The 23,566-nt window shown below is 43.2% G+C and overlaps 1 protein-coding gene and 1 pseudogene across 1 annotated transcript in view; both read left to right on the forward strand.

Moving 5' to 3' along the window:
* Nucleotides 1-23,566, forward strand: part of ASTN1 (astrotactin 1) — a 353,111-nt gene that overhangs the window by 60,622 nt on the left and 268,923 nt on the right. The window lies entirely within an intron of this gene.
* LOC123333596 lies at nucleotides 965-20,559 on the forward strand (annotated as a pseudogene).

The raw sequence follows: 23,566 nt of genomic DNA on the forward strand, positions 1-23,566 counted from the left end.
CAGTTATCTCAAAATAAAGTTCGACTAAAAAATAAAAAAGTATGTGTGAGCTATTCATGTCATGTAAGAGCCACAGTTCACATGGCTCAAGAGTCTGATCTGATAATAAGAACAAGGGGTTTTAAACAAATATCCATTATGGAATTATTATGCATTAGGCGCAATGCTAAACAAGCACTTTGCAGTATTCTTTTAAGAAGTTCATCCACCTTATGATGGGTATTATTGTCCTTATGTGATATATAAGGAAACTGAGCTCAAAAAAATTAAGTAACTTGCCACACTCGCCCAGCTAGTAATTGCAAAGTAATGAACCAACCCAGGTGGTCTGGCTCCAAAGCAAACACACTTAATCCCTAAGCTGTACTCCTTTTGTGTTCTGTCAAGTAACACGTTTGCTTTGAATGATATTTAACTCAGATAGGGAGTGTCTTGTCACCTCCCAGCCATCATTTCTTTGCATCAATCCTTTGGGGCTGTTCCCCTAAGAGTTTATCTAAATACTTACAACACTTTTTTATATGACCAATTTTACTATCTCCAGTTTATTATATCAAATTTACCATCAATCAAGTTTATTCCCTGCTATGCAGAGAGTTATGTGTTTTTAAATTGGAACTCACTCTCTTAGGTTTCTTTGGGAAACTCCCCACTCCCTTACCACGTACTGAATAATTATGGAGATTAGGTGGGGCTTGTCTACATACTCAGTTAATGCAGGGCATTAATGGAATACAGATGAATCCTGTAGCCAGAATTGGGAGAGTGTGGCAAGGTTGGGAGGGCCTGAAAAATGGTATCAGGGCAGAGATTAGCTTCTGGAACCAGGGTGGTGGTTGAACACATGTGAGTGAGAGCAAAGAAGTGAGTTTAAGCCAGAGAGGTGCATGGGAAGTGGGGAGACAGAAAAGATAAAAAGCCACGCAAGTCCAGCTCCAGAACTGGCACATTCAGAGGAAACAAGATGGCAGCAGAGGGTGGTGTGGATGAGAACAAACCCAAGGTCAAAAGGGTGACAGTGGAAAATGGCTTTCCAGCTGGAATGGTCTGGTATGCTTCCCATGAGAAACAATCAATTCCAGAACAGACAGGAGACTTGTCACTCAGCTCATCCTGGCTCCAAGGTGTTTTAAGACTTTAATCACTGAACCTCAAGTGTCATAATATTACAGGTGTGCTGTGTGCCCCGTCGCTTCAGTCGTGTCCAGCTCTTTGGGACCCTATGAACTGTAGCCCACCAGGCTCCTCTGTCCATGGGATTCTGTAGGCAAGAAGACTGGAGTGGGTTGCCATGCCCTTCTCCAGGGGATCTTCCCAGCCCAGGGATTGAACCTGTGTCTCTTACTCCCCTGCATTGACAGGCAGGTTCTTTACCACTAGCGCCACCTGGGAAGCCCCCTAATATTATATATGATCCCTTTTAGTTCTGGAGGGAAAATGGTCTCTTTTCTGCCACATGGAAACCAGAAACAGCCTTAGGTGCTGATGGCCTGATTTGGAGAAAGTGCAGTGGTTATGACTTATTGTCTCTGTGCAGTGGTTATGACTTACTGTCTCCTATGGTGAACTGGCTGCCCGGTGCCACTTGGAGGCTGAACTCCTTGTGATAAATAGGCAGTTTCCAGGCCATCTCTGGGAAAAGGCTGAATGTTTGCAGAGAAGGATGGAGATAGGAGAGGGCTGCAGGCTTCACGTGGGTCGGCTCTGTCTTATGCTTGCCTGTCCCTTTTCATGAGATGCTTTGTAGAGGCTTGGGAAGGAATTGGTCGGCTAGTTAAAGTTAGCTCTACAAAGACTGCCTCAGAAAGAGAAATGAAAGAGAACCTTCACAACCAGTCACAGGGGAGAGAGGTCATAGCAGAGGGAGGAGCAGGAGATGATGTAGGGAAAAAAAAAATTAATGAGAAGAGCACTGGGCATGGTAACAGACTGACTTGAAAAGGGGAAACGAGGAAAGGATTCTGGGCTGCCCCGGGACTGTCTAAGCTGCATGAAATGTAGAGATAAAAGGTAACACAGCTATCTTATTAGAATAGGGGGATGTCTGCACCTCATGCGTTTCTCCTCCACCCCCCCTTTTCCCGGCTACATCTCAGACCCAGGGGCATTAGGGATGTGAGATGAAGAGAAAGCAGAGCTGCCTGTTTGGGAGGGAGCAAAATCTACTCGTTGTGGCAATATTGATCAAGAGCAGTTTGAAGCCATTTCCCCCATTGGACCTCATTACCCGCGTCTGCCTTTGAGTCCGTGTTTCCAGGCTGATTGTCGCCAGGTGGCACCCACCGCTGCCAGACACAGGTGGATGCCCAGTGTCCTCGAGGAACTCACTCCCGGTGAGCAGGGCCGCAGCTGGCCCATAGAGGAGGCGTGGCAGGGACGGGCCAGCGGTTCTGGCAGCAGCTGGTATGTGTGTCGTCAACAGAGTCCTTTTGCCTTTGATGTGAAAGATTCTCTACACAAAAGCCACTGTGAGCTGCATAAACATGGTAATAAGTTTTTTTTTTTTTTTTTTTTTTTTTTGCTGCTGAAATGAAGCAATTATCGCAGACTAGGTAGACACCTAAGTGACCGCAGTGGTATCCAAAGCAATCTGCTATGAAGTCGGTTTCCATTAAAATAGAGAACATTTGTGGAAGCTGCCTTGATGCCTGATTCATAGACATGGAGGAGGGTCCCTTGTCATTGGGCTTCTATAAGGGAGGGAGAGAGGGAATGGGGCGGGGCAGGGAGGAAGATGTGAAATGCAAAGCAGAGCAGAGGACCATGGTAAACAGTCACAAAACAACTTTGTAACAAACACTTCCAAGTGGCCAGCCCCTCCACCCCCTTCTATGGGGCCTGTCACATGGGATCCGGCTCATTGGAGAACTGCTGCAGCCTCCAGCATCTCAGGAGACACAGGGAAATTCTGCCTTACAAAAGGAACTGCTCACAACTGCTCTGGACTCCTTGCTTTGCTGAGCAGCTGGCCAGATGCTTGCAGAACTGAAGTGAGGGCCTAGGGTGATACACGTGTGTGTGTGTGTGTGTGTATGAAGTCGCTCAGTTGTGTCCGACTCTTTGCGACCCCGTGGACTGTAGCCCTCCATATTCCTCTGTCCATGGGATTCTCCAGGCAAGAGTACTGGAGTGGGTTGCCATTTCCTTCTCCAGGGGATCTTCCCAACCCAGGGATTGAACCCGGGTCTCCTGCATTACAGGCAGATGCTTTATCCTCTGAGCCACCAAGGAAGCCAAGGGTGATACACATGGGGAACACTTAATCCTTCAACTCCATCTTTTCTGTGTTCTCACTCTCTATCTTAGCATCTATAGCAGAGACAATCACCATGCTCTCACTTAGAGCAGGGGGTCCCCAACCCCCGGTACCGATGCACACGGCCTGTTAGGAACTGGGCTGCACGGCAGGAGGTGAGGGAGTGAAGCTTCCCCTGCCACTCCCCATCAGTCCCAGTACTGCCTGAACCATTCCTCCAGCCTGCACTCTGTCCATGGAAACAGTGTCTTCCACAAAACCAGTCCCTGGTACCAAAAAGGTTGGGGACTGCTGACTTAGAGCACTAACTGGATGTTCTAGAAAGCACAAAGTTTCACTGAAGCCATCTGGCCGAAGCACGCCCGGGTTGGGAATATACTTGTAGGAGTCGCTTCGTAAATACATTGTCATCATTTCTAGCCTTAAGAGTGGCTGCAGACAAGCAGCATCAGCATCACCTGGGAGCCTCTCAGAAATGTAGATTGTAAGGCTCCATCCCACACCGGGTGAACTAGACATGTGCTTCAACAAGATCCCAGGTGGTTTATATGCACTCTGAAGGCTGAGAAGCACTGCCGAAACTGTCTTCAGCACGCCTTCTCTCCATGGTATTATAACGGAGCGAGCCTGGTCTTCGCACTTAGCCCTAGATCCACGCCTTAGCTCCATTACTTCATGACACTGACCAAGAAATACCTAATTTCTCTGAGAAACAATCTCTCCAGTATAAAGTCATAATGCCAAGGTGGTTGGGAGAACTCAGGGAACTAATTCATATCAAGTGGCTGCCAGTGAGAATGAATGAACACACAGTTTCCCCACTAACCTAGTTTTCTTGTTAAAGAACCTTTGAGTGAAATACAGTACGCCCCTATTTCTAAAAGGCTAGCTTTTATAGAAGCTGGTCTTTTCAAGTGGTATAGGAGGGTTACACAGAATTCCACTTTGCTTGATCGATCTTCCCTCTCTCAAACTCAGCCAGGCTTTCACAGCAATCTTTTTCTAAATTATGTCTACTTCATAATTAAAGGCAAGATGCTGGCTTATTTCCTGGTCTGTTGAGCCCATACTCAAAGCAAGCTGGCATCAGGGCACCTTTCACATTTCCTTTTCTCTAAAGTGAACAGTGGTGCACCTGCTCAGGGCTTGCATTCTGACAGTTTTGAGTCCAGATTCTCAGTTCAGTGTGGTTGCTCAGTTGTGTTCAAAAACTTTGTGACCCTATGGACTGCAGCACAAGAGGCTTCCCTGTCCCTCACCAACTTCTAGAGCTTGCTCAAACTCATGTCCATAGAGTTGATGACGCCATCCAACTATCTCATCCCCTGTTGTCCCCTTCTCCTTCTACATTTGATCTTTCCCAGCATCAGGGTCTTTTCCAATGGGTCAGTTCTTTTCATCAGGCAGCCAAAGTGTTGGAGCTTCAGCTTCAGCGTCAGTCCTTCCAATGAATATTCAGGACTGATTTCCTTTAGGATGGACTGGTTGGATCTCCTTGCAGTCCAGGGGACTCTCAAAAGTTTTCTCCAAGACCACAGTTCAAAAGCATCAATTCTTCAGTGCTCAGCTTTCTTTATAGTCCAACTCTCATATCCATACATGACTACTGGAAAAAACCATAGCTTTGACTAGACAGAACTTGGTCAGCAAAGTAATGTCTCTGCTTTTTAATATGCAATCTAGGTTTGTCATAGCTTTTCTTCCACGGAGCAAGCATCTTTTCATGGCTGCAGTCACCATCTGCAGTGATTTTGCAGCCTAAGAGAATGAAGTCTGTCATTGTTTCCATTCCAAATAGATGCTTCCCCATCTATTTGCCATGAAGTGATGGGACCAGATGCCATGATTTTCATTTTTTGAATGTTGAGTTTTAAGCCAGCTTTTTCACTCTTCTCTTTCACTTTCATCAAGAGGTTCTTCAGTTCCTCTTTGCTTTCTGCCATAAGGGTGGTGCCATCTGCATATCTGAGGTTATTGATATTTCTCCTGGCAATTTTGATTCCAGCTTGTGCTTCATCCAGCCTGGCATTTCTCATGATGTACTCTGAATATAAGTTAAATAAGCAGGGTGACAATAAACAGCCTTGAAGTACTCCTTTCCCAATTTGGAACCAGTTCCATGTCTGGTTCTAACTGTTGCTTCTTGACCCACATATAGATTTCTCAGGAGGCAGGTAAGGTGGTCTGGTATTGCCATCTCTTGAAGAATTTTCCACAGTTTGTTGTGATCCACACAGTCAAAGGCTTTGGTGTAGTCAATAAAGCAGAGGTAGATGTTTTTCTGGAATTCTCTTTTTCTTAATTTTCCAACGGATGGTAGCAGTTTGATCTCTGGTTCCTCTGCCTTTTCTAAATCCAGCTTGAACATCTGGAAGTTCTCAGTTTACATACTATTGAAGCCTTGCTTAGAGAATTTTGAGCATTTTTTTTTGCTAGCCTGTGAGATGAGTGCAATTGTGTGGTAGTTTCAATATTCTTTGGCCTTGCCTTTCTTTGGGATTGGAATGAAAACTGACCTTTTCCAGTCCTGTGACCACTTCTGAGTTTTCAGATTTGTTGGTATATTGAACCAGATTCTAGTTCTGCGATTTACTAAAGTAGGACCTGGAGGAGTAATGTACTGTCTGTGAACTTATGTACAGCACAGCACTGAAAAGTCCTTATCTACTAGGGTCACTGTGAAGAGTAAGTCAAAATCTATATACACTGAAAGCATAGAACCTTGCACAGAGTACGTGTTAGTGCATATTTATTTCCTCCTGTTTTGTATCTGGAAATAATTCTAAACTTTTTGGGAGGATAATCAAAATAATGAAAACTAATATTTACTCTGGAACATCACTAGAAAAAGGAAGGTTTGCCTGCATAATTTTTGATCCTCTATTACTCACTGACTATTTCAGAATCGGAGTTTATGTTAGATTAGACACTCCAGCCCATAGAGTATACTGATGAATCAGTCTTATGGTTTTAATAAATTAACCATGAAATGTTACCTATTTGTACACTTAGGAAATCATGCTAACTTAGTCCTTGTTTGATCTTTATAACTTAAAGTTTTCTTTATACGTTTTCTTTCCTCTGTAAGTTTAGTGATGGCCTTTGACCAAAAGAATTAAAATTCTGACCTAGTCAAATTCTTATTACTAATTTTTCACATATTACAATATATGGTTTAAATTTACCTACCAACTTTGCGTTCTCAAACCAATAGACTTCAGTGAAAAAAAAAATCAAATATTAGTGTGTTTTATGGATAGATAAATAAGGTAGAGAAAGGATGGAGAAGGAAGGGCAAGTAACAAGTGAATGATAATAAGTAGTATAAGAGGGAAATACTCAGAGGTAAAATTAAAGATGAAAGATGCCTTCAACTGAGCTTTTCAAGGAAGTGGAAAAATCAGTAAGTCTGAAAAACCTGGCCAGGCTATCTATTTTAGTAGCTTGGAAAGATGAAAGCTCTTCCACCAAAAGCAGTAAAACTGGAGAACATCATATAATCTTATGAAAAGAAGGAACCATGAGAGATCTTCAAGTCTGTCTTCTTTATCTTGAATCATCCCCGCACTTACAGTAACAGACAGATGAGAACCCATTTCTGTTTTTTAAACAATGTTAGAGGAAGATATGCTATAACCTCTTGATTTCAGTTAGCATTCTAAAATTTTGAAAGTTTTAAGCAAGTTCCAATCACAGGTTGCTTTTCCTGAAATCTAACTGAGGTCTCCTGGGTTGGGAAGATCCCCTGGAGAAGGAAATGGCAACCCACTCCAGTCTTCTTGCCTGGAGAATCCCATGGACAGAGGAGCCTGGCGGCTACAGTCCATTGGGTCACAAAGAGTCGGACACGACTGAGTGACTAACGTTTTCCTTCTTCAACCGAGGTCTCATGTTTCTTGTTCAACAGCGATTAAAAAAAAAAAATACATTTTTTGGCTGTGCTGGGTCTTTCCTGCTGCACTGGCTTTTCTCTAGTTGCAGAGAACAGAGGCTATTGTTGGTTGTGATGCACGGGTTTCTCATTGTGGTGGCATCTCGTGTTGCAGAGCACAGGCTCTAGGGTGCACAGGCTTCGGGACCTGTGGCACTTGGGCTCAGCAGTTGCAGTTCCTGGGCTCTAGAGCACAGGCTCAACAGTTGTGGCACACAGACTTAGTTGCTCTGGAGCATGTGGAATCTTCCTGGGTCAGGGATCGAACCCATGTCTCCTGCATCGGCAGGCGGATTCTTTACCACTGAGCCACGATGGAAGCCCTCAACGGTGATTTTTATAGACAGTATTCTGCTAAGCACTGGAGTTCAAAAATTGTATCCTAGAGCATTCTCACATCCAATGCAGTGAAGCCGTCTGTCCCCTGGGATAGATATGTGCGTGTGTGTGTGTGAAACACAATTTAGCGCCTTTAAAACCACTTTGAGAGTTTTATCAGGTGTGTCTCAAATATCTTCTAACAATGTGTCACAAATGTAGCATCAGCGATTTCATGCACACTTTCCTAGTAAGTATCTATATTCCTCTACTATTTCCTGAACAAATGAATTCCATAGATTTACTACCTATTTTCTGCAAGCTTCAAGTATATACTTTTAAATGTAGCAAACTATATTTGAAAAGTCAATATTTGTAATTTAAAGAATTTCACTTCTGTCTATTCTCAATTTTAATTTTTACCAAACTGATGAGGCCTGACATCCTCTGTCTATTCTAGATGTTGTGCAGAATCAAATAGCCCCACATTTTGTTGAATTTCTTCTCATTTTTCTCTATGCTGTTCTATCTCCTTCTCTTGCTCATCATTCTTTTGTGGTGGTGGTGGTGGTTTAGTCGCTAAGTCATGTCCAACTCTTTTTGTGACCCCATGGACTGTAGCCTGCCAGGCTCCTCTATCCATGGAATTTTCCAGGCAAGAGCACTGGAGTGGGCTGCCATTTCCTGCTCCAGGGGATCTTCCCAACCCAGGGGTGGAACCTGTGTCACCTGCATTGGCAGGTGGATTCTCTACCACTGAGCCACCTGGGAAGCCCCCATCCTTCTCTACCTCACCACCTTCAAGACTCAGTCCTAGATTTTCTGCTTGTTCTCCATAGGTGATCTCATTTACTCTGTTGATTTTATTGCTACCTAAATGCACACAACTGCTAAGTCTAGTCCTCCAGTTCAGATATGCTTCTGAACTCAAAAGCTGTATGTATAGTATTTATATATCAAATATGAGCATTCTTATATCTCAGAGGCACAGAATGTTAACATGCTTCAAACTAGATTTACTGTTTCTCCCTTTACCTGCCATTCCTCTTCCTTCTGTTTTTCCCAACCCAATAATTGGCATTGCCCACTATTCACAATAACCAAAAGGTGGAAAGAACCCAATTTCCCATCAGCAGATGAATAGATAAAATGCGTTATACACATACAATGGAATATTATTCGGCCTTAAAAAGAAGGAAATGCTGGCACATGCTACAGCATGGATAACCCTTGAGGACGTTACGCTATGTGAAATAAGCCAGTCACAAAGGACAGATACTGTGTGATTCCACTTATTCCTAGAGTGATCAGATTCACAGACAGAAAGTACAGTGATCACTGCCATGGGTTGAGAGGAAGGGGCTATGGGGAAGAGAGGGTTGCTGTTTAACTGGTACAGAGATTCAGTTTAGGAAGATGAGAATTCTGGAGATGGATGGTGGGGGTAATGATTGTACAACAATGTGAATGTACTTTAATGTCCTGTAAATGCCGACTTAAAAATAGTTAGAGATGTTAAATTTCATGCTATATGTATCTCACTACAAACTTTTAAAAGACAAAAAAAGTAAGGCAACATGTTAAAAGACACCACATAAAGCAATCCCAGAATGTGGAACATGCTCTAGGACAAATGACCAGGTTTTAGGAAAAAATCAAAGGCATAAAAAAGGTGGAGAGAGGGAGGGAAGAATGATTATGGAATAAAGGAGGCCTAAGAGATAAAAATAAAGAAAGGAGTAAACAACAACACCTTCCACCTGGGGTCTTAAGCCAGGAACCTAGAGGTTATGCCTGAATCTTCTTGCCCCATGTATCCATTTCTGTTTGCACATGTCTTTGCTTACAGAAACCCCTTGGTTTCAAACTTAGAAGCAAGCACCAAAAAGAGTTTTGATAAGGGAGGAATTTTTATGTTTTAAAGTTGCAGGGAAGATTTACAAAGAAGGTGAGCCTGCTAAGGCCCTTGAATGCTGGGTGACTTAAGAACTGGGTTGCTGGTGATAAGATTCTAGATAGAGGGACAGAATGAGGATACAGTAGGAATAAGCTTGACACCCGAGTGGCAGTTATGGATGGGCAGCTGCAGGAAAGCCTTCTTACCTGACCAGTCTGGTCATGCTGACTCCTTGTAGAGGTGGGCCCTCTGGAGCGGTGTGGGCCAAACTCCACTCGGGGAGAGTAGCATGTGGTTTTGTAGATAGGCAAATGCATGTACACGTGTGACAGTCTGTGATGTAAAGGAGTCAGAAAGAAATTAGATTGTATCTAATTCTGGAAGCTCCTGCAAAATAGGGGTCATACTAAACAAAGGAATGGGGGACTTGAACACGTTGATTGTGAGAGGATAGGTCTTACAGGGAAGGGGGGGGCTTATCCAATCAATGCTGTACTTTAGGGAGAAGGGATGGAGAGGGGACTCTTTCAAGAGATGACTTATCTTCAAAGGCTGTTTGTGGATGCAGGCCAGATGAGCATCTAAAGGGATGACAAGATATAACTAGGATGTAGTTAGTAAAGCCTCTGGATTGAAATGCAGTGGAAACCCCACTTTGAGAATTAGGATTTCTTAACAGATGATGGGTAAGCTTGCTATTAAACACATTCAGAGTCTGTTTCCTGTGTTTGACATCTGTGTGCTGGAACATGGTCCTTAGTTACTAATTCGTTGCTACCTCTTTCCCCTGCTGCTGCTGCTGAGTTGCATCAGTCGTGTCCAACTCTAGCGACCCCATAGATGGCAGCTCACCAGGTTCCTCTGTCCCTGGGATTCTCCAGGCAAGAACACTGGAGTGGGTTGCCATTTCCTTCTCCAATGCATGAAAGTGAAAAGTGAAAGTGAAGTCGTTCAGTCCTGTCTGACTCTAGTGACCCCATGGACTGGAGCCTACCAGGCTCATCTGTCCATGGGATTTTCCAGGCAAGAGTACTGGAGTGGGGTGCCGTTGCCTTCTCCTCTTTCCCTTGGACCATTCTTATATTTTAAGTTCCCTCCCCTATGATTGGTTAATGTTCTCCACTCTCCTTTCTTCCTTTGAAACAACAATTTTGCCCAAATCTATCAATTAAGGTCCCGGCGGAAAACAAGTTATATACTCCAACTGAGTCTTACAGAATTTACTGAGGGATTATTTGACAGGTGCAAAAGGGAATAGTGCAATATGCAGAGGCTATTAAACAGAAAAGTGTTGTGACCAGTCTCAGGCCTGAAGAACAGCAGGAGGAGGAGGGGTTACCAGAACCCCACGATGGTGAGGGCTGTTGGGACAGAGCTGTGACTTTCACTGAGAGGCACGAGGGGGCCTCTGGGGAATCTCAGCCTTCTTCATCCCTCTGCTCTCACAAAGGTCAGCCTCTCTGGTCTCAGAGCAAGATGAACAGTGAATGGTGCATCAGAACAGCAAATGGAGTATTCCTATTGGGTTTCCATGTAGATCTTTTGCCATCCTCTTCCTTAATACTGCAGCTTTATTCTGAGCACAATTTAAACATTTTTCACTCTTGCTTAATTTTGCTTTTATATTATCATATGTTCTTACTTCAGAGAAGGCAATGGCACCCCACTCCAGTACTCTTGCCTGGAAAATCCCATGGACGGAGGAGCCTGGAAGGCTGCAGTCCATGGGGTCGCTGAGGGTCAGACACGACTGAGCAACATCACTTTCACTTTTCACTTTCATGCATTGGAGAAGGAAATGGCAACCCACTCCAGTGTTCTTGCCTGGAGAATCCCAGGGACGGGGGAGCCTGGTAGGCTGCTGTCTATGGGGTCGCAAAGAGTCAGACACCACTGAAGTGACTTAGCAGCAGCAGCAGCATGTTCTTACTTATTCAATGAAATTTCAAAATAGAGTCTACTTTATAGCTAGGTCAGACCTGCTAGTCTTAACCTGAGCTATGAGCCCCCCACCAAAACTTCTCAAGACTCAGGAATAAGCAGCTTCTAATGCTGATTCAGACTCAGGAGGTTTGGGGAGGGACCTGAGAGTCTTCGTTTCAAACATGTTCCCAAGTGATCTCCATGCAGCTGGTCCATGGACCACATTTTGAGGAGCAAGGCACTGCAGGATTTTAAAATGGTCTTTAGATAAACTACCAGCTGCCCTGAAATTAGTTAGGTGAGGCAGTGGGAGGGTCCACCTTTCTGCTGACGGCCTGCCATCTGCTACTTCATTATTTCTTGGCCTTGCCACCAGTTCCCAGGATTCAAGTGTACGATGTACTTCTCCAAGTTTCAAAATTTCTGCCTTCTACATGGGTTTTAATGCTGCTCTTTTTCCTGGACTTGTGAGGGAATGATGACAACAAATTACTATGATTATCTTCTGGGAATGGTGTCTTCTATGACCTGCTATCTGCCTCACCACTGCTGCCATTTGTTTGAACACCATTCATTGTTTGAACACCATTGATGCTCACCTGAGCCAAATAAGCTGATGATGTTTTAGTAACTGGATCAGTGAATTGCAGGAAATAAGGAGTCTGTAATCTAAAGGTGAGCTTTCTTTTACCAGGGTAAGGTATCGCAGCCTAAAATTTTATTGTATCTTAACATATCTTACAAAACAAGGGACTGGTGTGTCAGAGGTTGAAGCTGTACAAATAGTGATGGAGGCACAGGGAGAGGGGGAGAGACGTGTTCCTCTGAGTTTTATTTCAGACAGGAAGCTGAGTGATGAAGAGGTGGAACTCTGAGAGGTGGACCTGGGAAGTTACCAGGTGACATTGGGAGACGGTTCATGTCGATGGACGCCACCCAGCCTTGTGTCTGTGGACTGAGATAGCAGCGAGACCAGTGGAACTAAAGACGTGGGGAGTAAAAGTGGAGAAGAGGACTCGAAAGGATGGATCTTTGTCGTCATCAATTGGGAAAAGCAGCAGCATTTAAGAAAATAGCGATTTTAACCTAAATAGTATAGAAATGCTGTTCTCTGTGTGCCTTCGGTATGGCCAGTTCTCTACATATTGATATATTCTTTCAGATCATCCTGCCAGCTCTGGAGAGTAGCATAATTAAAAGCCCAGACGCTAAATTGCTTGGGTTTAAATCTGGTGTGCACCGATTCCTGGAAATGTGGCGTTCTGAAGCTTTTAACCTCCCTGTGCTGCACATTCCTTACACAGTGAAATGGACATGAAAATAGTAACAAGCTCATAGGGTTGTCTGGAGGAATAAAGGACTTGATAAGTGAAAATTTCTCAGAACAATGCAGGCATAGACTAATTTCTCAATCAGTGCTAACAATAATTATTATCTTCATCTCATCGAGTTTGATTTCCTGCTTAAATGTGAGTTCTTTCCATGAAGCCAGGTTGTGTTCTCTGGATTACAGTGGGATGACCCAGTTCGTTATAGTGGAGAGGGAGTCTTAACAGTGTTGAAATACCCACAGGATATGTTCCCTTTATGTTTATAGCACAATAAGCATCTATCTGTAAAGGAACATGGGAACAATAATCTGAGAGTATGAAACACAGTGACTGTGATTCGTCAGTGATTCTAAGGAACTAAGGTGAAGGAAATTCATGCTCGCAATGGTATATCAAGCTCTCAGTTTGTGGCACAGTTTTTTTCAGGAGTGAAAAGGAATTAAACCCTCTTATGGAACCATTTAGTCTTTGAATCAGGAAGGTATTTCAGGTAAGTTCTGTGAGACTCAAAAGGTAATTACTATCAAGTATCCAGTGTACCATCAAGTATTGGCTAAGTCCCATACAAGCATATTATTTAATCTTCTCTCACTCCTTCATGGTAGCTAAGTATCGTCACATAATCCCCCATCAGTGAGGAAATGATGGGCCTGGAATTCCTAAGGGACTCTCTGATCAAGGGCAAACGGCAAGTCGGAGACGAAGCCATCGCTTGTCTCCGTAGCCGGTGGGCCTCCATTCTGCCTATTAATTCTGAGAGCCAGGCTAAGCAGTCGAAGAGCAAGGCCCATTTGAGAAAACAAGAAATTCATTTCAAAAAGATCCTTGACAAAAGGTAGCAGTGATCAAGGAGGGATAAAGATAAGGCCCAGGGGAGTACTATTTCACAATTGGAAAGCAGGGAAGACATGGCTATCGCCTCATCTAAATCTTCTCAGCCTACAGACGAAGAGGGAAGGGTCTAGACCTCAAGGTCATTTGCAGTTACTGTCAGCCTGGAGCCAAGAGCCCCTTCCTGGACTATGGTTCGTTTCACTCTCTCTTCCCATAAAGTGCAAGTGGGAACGCGAGGCTGTCAGTATAAGTGTCTGTGGCATCCTTTTTATAGGAAATAGTTAAACTGGGAAAAATCATACTTTTTAATTATTGAACTCCTTTACCGATGCTGAGCCATTGTTTGGTGAACATATGTGGAGAATATTAATAGATATTATATATTACTAAAGCTCCCTCTTATTGACTTCTGCATCATAACATAAACACATAGAGCCCAATAAAACATGACTTTGTCTTAATAGCATTATGAATAAATTATTAAGAACTTTTTTCTTCTGCAGTAACTTTACTAGTTTTTTTTTTTTTTTTTTCAAAAAAAAAATCAAACCTTTCATAGGACTGTAATTAAAAGTAAAGGACCGTGCAGCAGATTTTAGCTGCATAAGCCTCAGGAGATTAATATAGAACTGTCAAAACTCAGACTAAAGAATATTCTCTGTTTGCTGAGGGGCTCCTTGAGAATGGCTTCCAAGGGGCTAGAACCTCTGGTGGTTGCCTATGCATCTTGCCAACTATGGCTGAGGTTTGCGCTGTGGAGCACTTGCCCAGAATGGCTACCCCACCGTGCTTGTTGGAGCTGAAGGACATCACCAAAGTCAAGGAGTCGGTCTTCTTTTGCCTGCATTATACACATCTAGCATAAGCCTGTCCCAAAGCAGGCCCTCTTCAAATGCTTGTTGGATGAGTTACTGCAGTTTAGGCCATACACTTTAACTCTAAAGCCAGGTACCATGGTTTGGATGTTTAACTGAGCTGGCCTAGGAATGTGCTTAGAGCTAGTTGACATCGTGAATAACTGTGATGAGATGGAGGACCCAGTTTAATGAGTAAGGGCTCCTGTGTCAGCCAGACCTATATTTTAGTAATGATGTCATTATCTTAGGCAAGTTACTTTTTCATTTTGAACTCATTTCTTGAAAAATGATAGTACCCACTTCTCAGGGGCTGGTGAAGACTGTGTGATAAACGTGTTGTTCAGTCACTAAATCAAGTCCAACTCTTTGCCACCCCATGGACTGCAGCCCACAAGGCTTCCCTGTCCTTTACCATCTCCCAGAACTTGCTCAAACTCACATCCATTGAGTCGGTGATGTCATCCAACCATCTCATCCTCTTCTCCTCCTGCCTTTTCCAGTGGTTTGGCTCTTTGCATCAGGTGGCTGAAGTATTATAGCTTCAGCCAAGTATTATGGCTTCAGCTTCAGCATCAGTCCTTCCAATGAATATTCAGGGCTGATTTCCTTTAGGATTGACTGGTTTGATAAACAGGTAAAATGGCCTAACTCAGCGTCTGGGAGTTCGTTCTTAGTATTCACTTCTGCTTGCCACCTGATGGAAGCTCTGGAGGAGAGTCACCTGATCAGAAGCCAGCTACTAAGTTTGATCTATCTATTGCTTTGCTGTTTCTGCAGACCCACTGAATACCTGCTGCTCTGTCTTTGTCACTCAGTGTATCCTCTTCTCTGTTGTCATGTTAGATGAGTTTTAATTCAGAGTCTCTGTGGCTGCTTTCTCCTGACAGCCCTCCAGTGTGGCTTCATTCAATTCTCCCAGTGCCCAGTCCTGCTAACCCTGCCAGAGAGCATGCAGAGGACACAGGGCTGCCTGTGATTTTGAGTGTAAGGACAGGGCCACTGGAGATCTCATTTAGCCTGGCAAATTGCACTCTAATTTTTTTCTGACTTCCTCATTCAGTCCCCCAGTATATCTCTACATCATCCATTTGCTTTTGTGTCTTATGATGAGTTAGGAGGTCACTCTCAAACTTTCTCTTTTGGGAGGTGAGAACACATATGATCTCTGCAAGAACAACACCAACCTGCCTTGCTCAAGGCTCCCTGAACTGGTGGTCACTTAGCCCTTACATGGTGCTACTTCCTGCAAACATTAGCGGGTTCTTTTAACATCCTTGAGGACAGGCAGGAGTTCTTATCATCCTTTCTCAGTGTGGGAAAGCTAAGGTAGGCAGAATCAGATGTTTATTCTAGATCATAGCAATAGCCACAGTGGTCAGGGAATAGCTTTCAGGCAAGGTCTGCTCCCAGTTGGAGTTCTGATACCTCAAAGCAATACATCCCGTTTATGGTTTCTCTAAAGTCTTTTGGGTTGGCACCACTGCTTTCTTCTTCCTCTTTGGATCTTGGCCAGTTCTATAGTGCTAGGAGTAATTCCTTCTTGAGTTTAAAGGAAGTTAGATGCATTAAACGTGAATGTGAATGCCTAAAATTTTGAGGACTGCCTTTTGGAAGGTATTTCATAGACCACCCCTTAGATACCATCATTTCTGAGAGAATATTGGGGTTGACTGAGAAAGTGGTCTGACCCAGTGATGACAAGGGTGAAAAGTTTAAACCTTCACTACTCCCAGCTATTTAAGACTTTTTTTTTTTTTTCCAGGCAAAACTCTGTTGTTTCTTGCACTTGGAATACTCCCTGGTGTTTGGATTGATTTGAAGCAGAGTTGAAAAGAATCCTTAGGTTCTTTTCTCTGAGGAATCTGATTGTTGTTATTTAGTCGCTCAGTCGTGTCTGACTCTATATGACCCCAAGGACTGTAGCCTGCCAGGTCCTTCTGTCCATAGGATTTCCCAGGCAAGAATACTGAAGTGGGTTGCCATATCTTTCTCCAAAGGATACAGACATTTTGCCAAAGGGCTGTTGATCTCCATAGAAACTAGACTATATGAAAACAGCCTGAGGAGTCAATGGTCCCAAATTTGAATCTCTTTTCCCTTAGCAGCAGTACAATTTCCATAGGCTTCATCCTTTTTCAGAGTTTGTTTCCTTCTCTGTAAAATGAGGCCAGTATTACCTCCCCTGGAAAGCTACTGTGAAGATTATTTAAATGCCCAACACAGTATTGGCTCATAATAAGTACTTAAAAGTTTATTCCTTCCTCCGTTTATTAAATCTTGAGGACAGACCTCTGTGTTCCCTCAGTAGTCCTTACAAATGCCCAATTAGTCCATGTCCCCAAATGATGTATGTTCCCTGAATTTATCTGATTTCTCTTTAATTAGTGGGACACAGCTCAGATAACACAGACTGCCAGCAGTCAACTTGAAATGACAGACATGAACTCACTCATTACCTTAATAGGTCCATTTTTAGTATATGAAAACTGAGACCCAATCCTGCCTTGGGGCAAAAAGAAGTGAGTACCTGGTTCCTGCATAAGAATGTGACATTTACACATTTGTGTTCCTCATTTGCAGGCTGATGACCAGTTTCATAAGCAATGATGAGGGTAAAACAGGGCAAGGGAGGGAAGGCTGCCTGTGGGTGCAGTCATTCTTTATCTTACTAATGGGACATCTCTTCTACTAATGTGTCACTCTTGCCCTATCTTGTTTCTATAGGAAAATGTTCAGAGCTCAGTTTTTTTTAAATGACATAGATATACACTCATATTAACTTACAAATCATAAGCATAAAGGTCAGTGCATTTAAGCAAAGATAACAACCTTGTATAACCAGGATCCTGATCAAGAAAGAAAACAGAATGAGCATACACCCCCACAAAATCCTCCTTGTGCCCCTTCTAGTCACCACCACCCCCTCCACCAGGGGATGCATTGACTGGATTTGTAACACCACAGATTAACTGGATCACTTTGAAATTTTATATAACAGAATCATAGGGTTCAAACTTTTTGTGTGGCTTCTTTTACTCTACAATATGTTTTTGTGAAAATTTGTTTGTGTTATTGAGAGTAGCTCTAGTTCACTCACTATCACTGCAAAACAGTACTCCATTGTGTGACTATAACACAATGTATTTATCCATCCTACTCATGACGGCCATTTGGGTAGTTTCCAGTCTGGGGCAGTTTTGAATAGGGGTGTTATGAGCATTCTTGTGAATGTTTTTTGACTCATATACAAATGCATATTATTTAGGTATACACTGATGACTGGAATTTCTGGATACAAAGTGCTTAGCTTTCAAAGCTACTGTCAAACAGTTCTCCAAAGCTGGGTTTTTGGTTTTGAAAAGACAAGGTCATATTAGTGGTAACACTGGGAAAGGACCCTGGGACCAACCTGGCATCAGTAATCATCTTAGAAATGGAATTATCTTGCTCAACTTATAGTTTATATGCTACTCACAAATGGCGTTTCAATACCCAATTCTATCACAATGGTTAGTATTCCTCACCCAAGAGTAACAAGGATTTTGTCTCATCCTGGACTCTGAAAGGCAAAACATTTTTCGTGCATGTACCAACCTTTCTCCGGATGTGAAAGCCTCAGCCCGTTCATTTTTATGGTACAATAAAAGCCCACTTTTAAAAATTGGCCAGCAGGGGATTAGGGTATCTGTAGAAAAATTCTCTATGTATGCAGTTTCTAAGCTATCTTTATCCTGCTTGTTCTGTTCTGGAAATGTATTACTAGAAGCTGTCACTTGTCTTAAATGTTTTAATGAATGATATTTAGTTGCCTGAGGCTTTTTTTTTAGCAAAGTACATAGATTTTTTTTTTAATATGCAGAGAGAGAGAGAATAATAAATGTTCTGCCTTAACAAAAGCATCACCAAATGCCAGCTAACTGACCTCATTTCCCTGTTTCCAGCACAGTGAAATTTCATTATCGTCATCATCTGCATTAACTAATTTTTATTGTCTGTCTATAAAGCACTAAGGGGTTTATAGTAGAATGAGGTGAAACAGAACATGTGCTGAAATTGGAATTAGTACCTGAGAACAAGTCTTTCTGCCATTTACTAGCTCTGTATCTTTGGGACTATCACTTAACTTCTTCTACTTCAGCTTCCACAGTTTTAAAAAGGAAGGGTTATTTTCCAAGACAGTAAGAATCTTTAAAAATCCTGTGATTTGAATTTTAATCAATTTGGGTATGTTGATTGAAATGCATATAACCTAGTTTTTTGTTGTAATATATTTTTACTTTTTACTTTCATAGCTTAAGAAGATAGATGTCCATACTTTCCTGAGTTCAGTGACTTTTACTTAATGGACTTTTACTCAATGGACTTTCTTAAATAAATGAGAATGCTTGTCCCAAGTGAATTAAGGACAACAGTAAGAAGAATCCTCCCACTTCCTAATGATAGTTTCCCTGAAATTGCTCTGTCTTTATTTAGTAAAGAGGAAAGTGAAGCAGAGGAGGGGAAAATTCACTGGGCAAAGTACTGGCAAAACATTGAATTGTCCCATCCTCAAATATCTTCTTAGTCTTTATTTTTAATATTAGTAGTTATTTATTCAGAAAAATATTCATTAAGCACCAGCTATTTGTCAGGGACTTAAGATCTAGAAATAGGTTCAATTAAAATAAATAAATTTATATTAAAAAAAGATCTAGAAATAGGTTAATAGAAACCCACACAGTCAATGAAAGTCTGCACAGCAAACTAAAGTCTCTTGTGTCTAGGAATACAACAGATCTGATATGTTGCATGATTTTTCCCTTAAAATAGCAAAATAATGGAAGATAGCATAAGTTCATTGTGGAAAATTTCAGACCTGATTTTTTTTAAACAGCCTGTACACATCATAAAATATAAGCCAGGACTTTAAAGGAAGATTATATGTTGATTTATTCTTTTCTGCCTGCCACTTTTCCCCTGGAATATAATTATATTGAAAGGCTGGTAAGAATGAGGTTTTCAGAGAAAAAAAGAGAGTACATAAAAATCAGCTTTGGAGTTTCTTCAACATAATACTTTGTGTTTAATTTTTAATTATAGAGGTATAAGAGATTATATCCAGTGTGTTGAGAATTGATATTGCTTAATGGCAATGTGTTTTCTTTCCTACTATTTTATGTATTATTCATAGAAAAAAAAGTGGTCTTTTATGAAAGGGCAGCTGGTCCTTTAACAGACAGGAACTTCTTCAGTTAGAGTAGCTGCTAACAGTGGTTTTGATTTGCTGCCCAACGTGCATTTACAGGCTCATTTAACATTAATAGAGGTGATCTGGGTTCACTTCATGACCTCTTGGAACCTAAATCACAGACTGGGTCATTTAAGAGGTTTGGGGAGAGTAGACAGCCACTTAGCAACAGTTAGAAACTTTGGCTAGAAAAGAATCTCTATACAAACGAAAACCTAGCTATCAAGTTAGAGCCCGTTAAGTCCTGGTTCCTCAGCTGTATGTACCTGGAGGCCTGCTTCCGAGAGCAGCTCAGTGACACAGAGGGCGTCCTCACTCCTTTGACCAGTGGGGGAAGCACAACACCTCAGAGCTGGAGTTGCTCGGTGTGGAGGACCTGTTCTACTCCAACTGCACATTCATTCTCAAAACAGTGCTCACAATCGCAATCCTTCTGGTCCCCCGCCTGGAGTGAGAACACGCACACCAAAACCTCATCTACCCGGATGTGAAGCCCGAGAATTTTCTTGGTGGTGGTGGGTGGCGGGGGCCGCTGGGCACCAAGCAGCAGCACACCACCCACATCATCAACTTGCACCTGGCCGAGGAGTCCAGCGACCCCGAGACCAAGGATCACATCCCGTACCGTGAGCACAAGAGGTGATGGGCACGGCGCGCTGCTTGAGCATCAACACGTACCTGGGCAGGAGCAGAGCCACCAGGACGATCTGGAGACCCTGGGCCACGGGGTTCCTGTTATTCCTGTGCTGCAGCTTGCGCAGCCAGGGGTTCAAGGCCCACGTGCTCGAAGAAAGGTTCCCAGAAGATCCCGGACACCAAGCAGGCCACGCTCATCGAGATGCTCCGCGAGAGCTTCCTGGAGCAGACGGCCTTGTACCTGACCCATGTAAGACGCCTGGACTTCTTCCCAGCGCCGGACTTCAACCACCTGCCCGGGCTCTTTATCACCTCTGACCACAGCCGCCTCGTGGCTGGCTACGACTAAGCCGGGTAGCCCCTCCCCACGCCTTAGCACGGTCCCCATTGACCCGCCCTCGCAGCCTGCAGCGCGCAACGAAGCCCTGCTACCCTGCAGAAACAAGGCACTGAACTCCATCAACAGGCACCCGAATGCCGACAACCCCACTGCTGGTCACTTCAGCGTCCCTATCACAGTCCCTGCAGAGGTGGAGGTGGCTGATGACACCAAGGGTGCTGCTGTTTCTTTCAGAAGAAAACGAGAAAAATCGCTGCAGCGACACATGCGACCCTGACGCCATGGCCCCTGAATCGTCCCGCTGCAGCCCCTCGGGGCCAACTTGTCCATGGCCACTTGGCCGCAGCCGGACGCGGACTGCTTGGCCGCCCATCCTGTTAGTTTCATAAAGTGCAGTTGGTCTGCTTCCATCCGGAGCGTTTTCTCGAGGGGAACCTGCTAGGCGTTGCTGCCAGGGGTGAGCCTCCCCGGACCAAAGGGGAAGGCTGGGTGAGGGCAGCCCCCAATCCAGACGCTACTCCCAAGCCCAGGCTGGCGGGTGTGTCCTGGGGCGGGGGCCAGGTGGGTTGCAGCCCACCTGCTCGGGAGTGCTCCAGAATGCATGGCATGGCGGCCACCACGTGGCCTCGTGGATCTTCCTGTGTCTGTTCTGCACTACTGGCCAAGCACTGGGAGACAAGTGCCTTAAAACGGGCAACACCGCAGGTACGAGTGGGGTGGGTCGCGCCCCTAGTGCGGTCCCCGTAGTTTGCCGACGGCCTGCATGCTACACGGAGCAACCAGAGGCGTTCCCTGCGGCGTGTGCATCTAGGTCTCGCTTTACAACGTGTTCTGAAATGGCACTTGGTTTCTCTGATGCTTCCTGGAAGCCAGAGAATTTAGGGGCTTTTTTTTTTTTTTAATGGAAAATGATACCAAAATAATGGTAATAATAATGCTGTGTTAGTTGTTCAGTCGTGTCCAAGTCTTTGGGACCCCACAGACTGTAGCACGCTAGGCTCCTCTGTCCATGAGATTTTCCAGGCAAAAATACTGGAATGGTTTGCCATTTCCTCCATGGGATCTCGACCCAAGGATGGAATCTGGGTCTATCGCATTGCAGGCAGATTCTTTACTGTCTGAGCCACCAGGGAAGCCACAAATAAGAATAGCTGTAAATGCAAGCTTCTCTGTACACCAGGCAGGCACTGTATTATTTATTTCATTTTTATGATAAACCTTTGGTATAGGTATCATTATTACAGCTACTTTTAGGTGAGGAAATTGAGGATTAGATTTATTAAATGAGCTGTGTCAAGACATACAGCTGATAGATGATGACTCTGGGACTGAAACCAGGTTCTAACCCTAAAGACTGTGTTCAGTGAGAGCTGCACTTGGTTAAGGCTGAACCTCTATGGAGAAATTTGTCCATGATATAAGGTGAAAGTATTGGGCAGTGGGGAAGAAACAATAATGTAAACTTTCTTTGAAAATACCACAGCTTTTTCCCAGTGGTGGTGATGATGGGAGAAATGATAGTGATGAACAAAATGATGGCAGTTTTGTCAAGGCTGAGAAAGAATGAGGAAACCATTACGACCTCTGTATGAATTGTTCTGGGGCTTCCTAGTGGTTCAGCAGTGAAAGAATCTGCCTGCAATGCAGGAGGCAGGAGTTTGATCCCTCAGTTAGGAAGATTTCCTGAAGAAGGAAATGACAACCTAGTATTCTTGCCTGGGAAATCCCATGGACAGAAGAATCAGCCAGACTACAGACTATGGGGTCGCAAGAGTCAGACACAACTTAGTGACTAAACCATCACCACCATGAGTTGTTCTAAATTGGGTTTACTTCTAGAAGTTAGCTATATTAGACTTGAGATGCACAAGCAGTCTTGAATTGTCTGGGATTCATGCATCTGAATGACAATGAAGTTCTCTCTCAAAGCTGGTATTCAAAAAGAGTATGTCCTAGACTGGCAAAAATTCCTGCCATTTTCTTTTTAGGGGTTGATTCACAAGAAGCAAAGATAGTAAAAAAAAAAAAAACAAAAAAAAACAAAAAAAAACACTCATTGAGTTTTGTTCTTATTTCTCAAGATTGTTTTGGCTATCAGGATCCTCATGATTCTGTATGAATTTTAGGATATTTTTCCTATTTCTTAAAACTTTGCCATTGGAGTTTTTAATACGCCTTGCATTGAATCTTTAGATCACTTTAAATAATATGGATATTTTAAGAATAGTAAGTCTTTTAACCCATGCACAGGGGATGTGTTTTCATTTTGACTTCAAAACAAAAAGCTGTGCTGATCAAAACAGTGTGGTATTGGCATAATAGGAAACATATAGACCAATAGAACAGAATAAAGAGTGTAGACCCAAGTACATGTGGTCAAATGATCTTTAACAGTATTGTCAAGATTACTCAATGGGGGAACAAAAGTTTCTTTAATTAATGACATTGGGAAACCTGAATATCTACCTGCTAAAGAATGAAGTTGGACCCTTATTTTACAGCATACACAAAAATCAACTCCAAAGGGATTAAATACTTAAGCATAAAACCTGAAACTATAAAACTTCTTGAAGAAAACAGAAAGGAAAATCTGTATAAGGTTGGTGTTGGCAATCATTTCTTGGCTATGACATCAAAAACATAGGTAGCAAAAGCAAAGATAGACAAGTGGGATTACATCAAACTGAAAAGCTTCTGTACATCAAAAAAAAACAATCAATAGAGTAAAAAGGCAACCTGTGGAATGGGAAAATATTTGCAAACTGTGAGTATGATAGGAGGTTAATGTCCAAAATATTAAGGAACTCCAACAATGCAATGATAAAACCAAATAACTTCATTTAAAAATGGGCTAAGCACTTGGTGGCACTAGTGGCAAAGAACCTTCCTGCCAACGCCCAAGACGTAAGAGACGTGGTTTCGAACCCTAGGTTAGGAAGATCCCCTGGAGGAGGGCATAGCAACCCACTCTAAGTATTCTTGCCTGGAGAATCCCATGGACAGAGGAGCCTTGCAG

This window comes from Bubalus bubalis, chromosome 5 (assembly GCF_019923935.1).
Source record: "Bubalus bubalis isolate 160015118507 breed Murrah chromosome 5, NDDB_SH_1, whole genome shotgun sequence".
In the NCBI taxonomy this organism is placed as follows: Eukaryota; Metazoa; Chordata; class Mammalia; order Artiodactyla; family Bovidae; genus Bubalus; species Bubalus bubalis.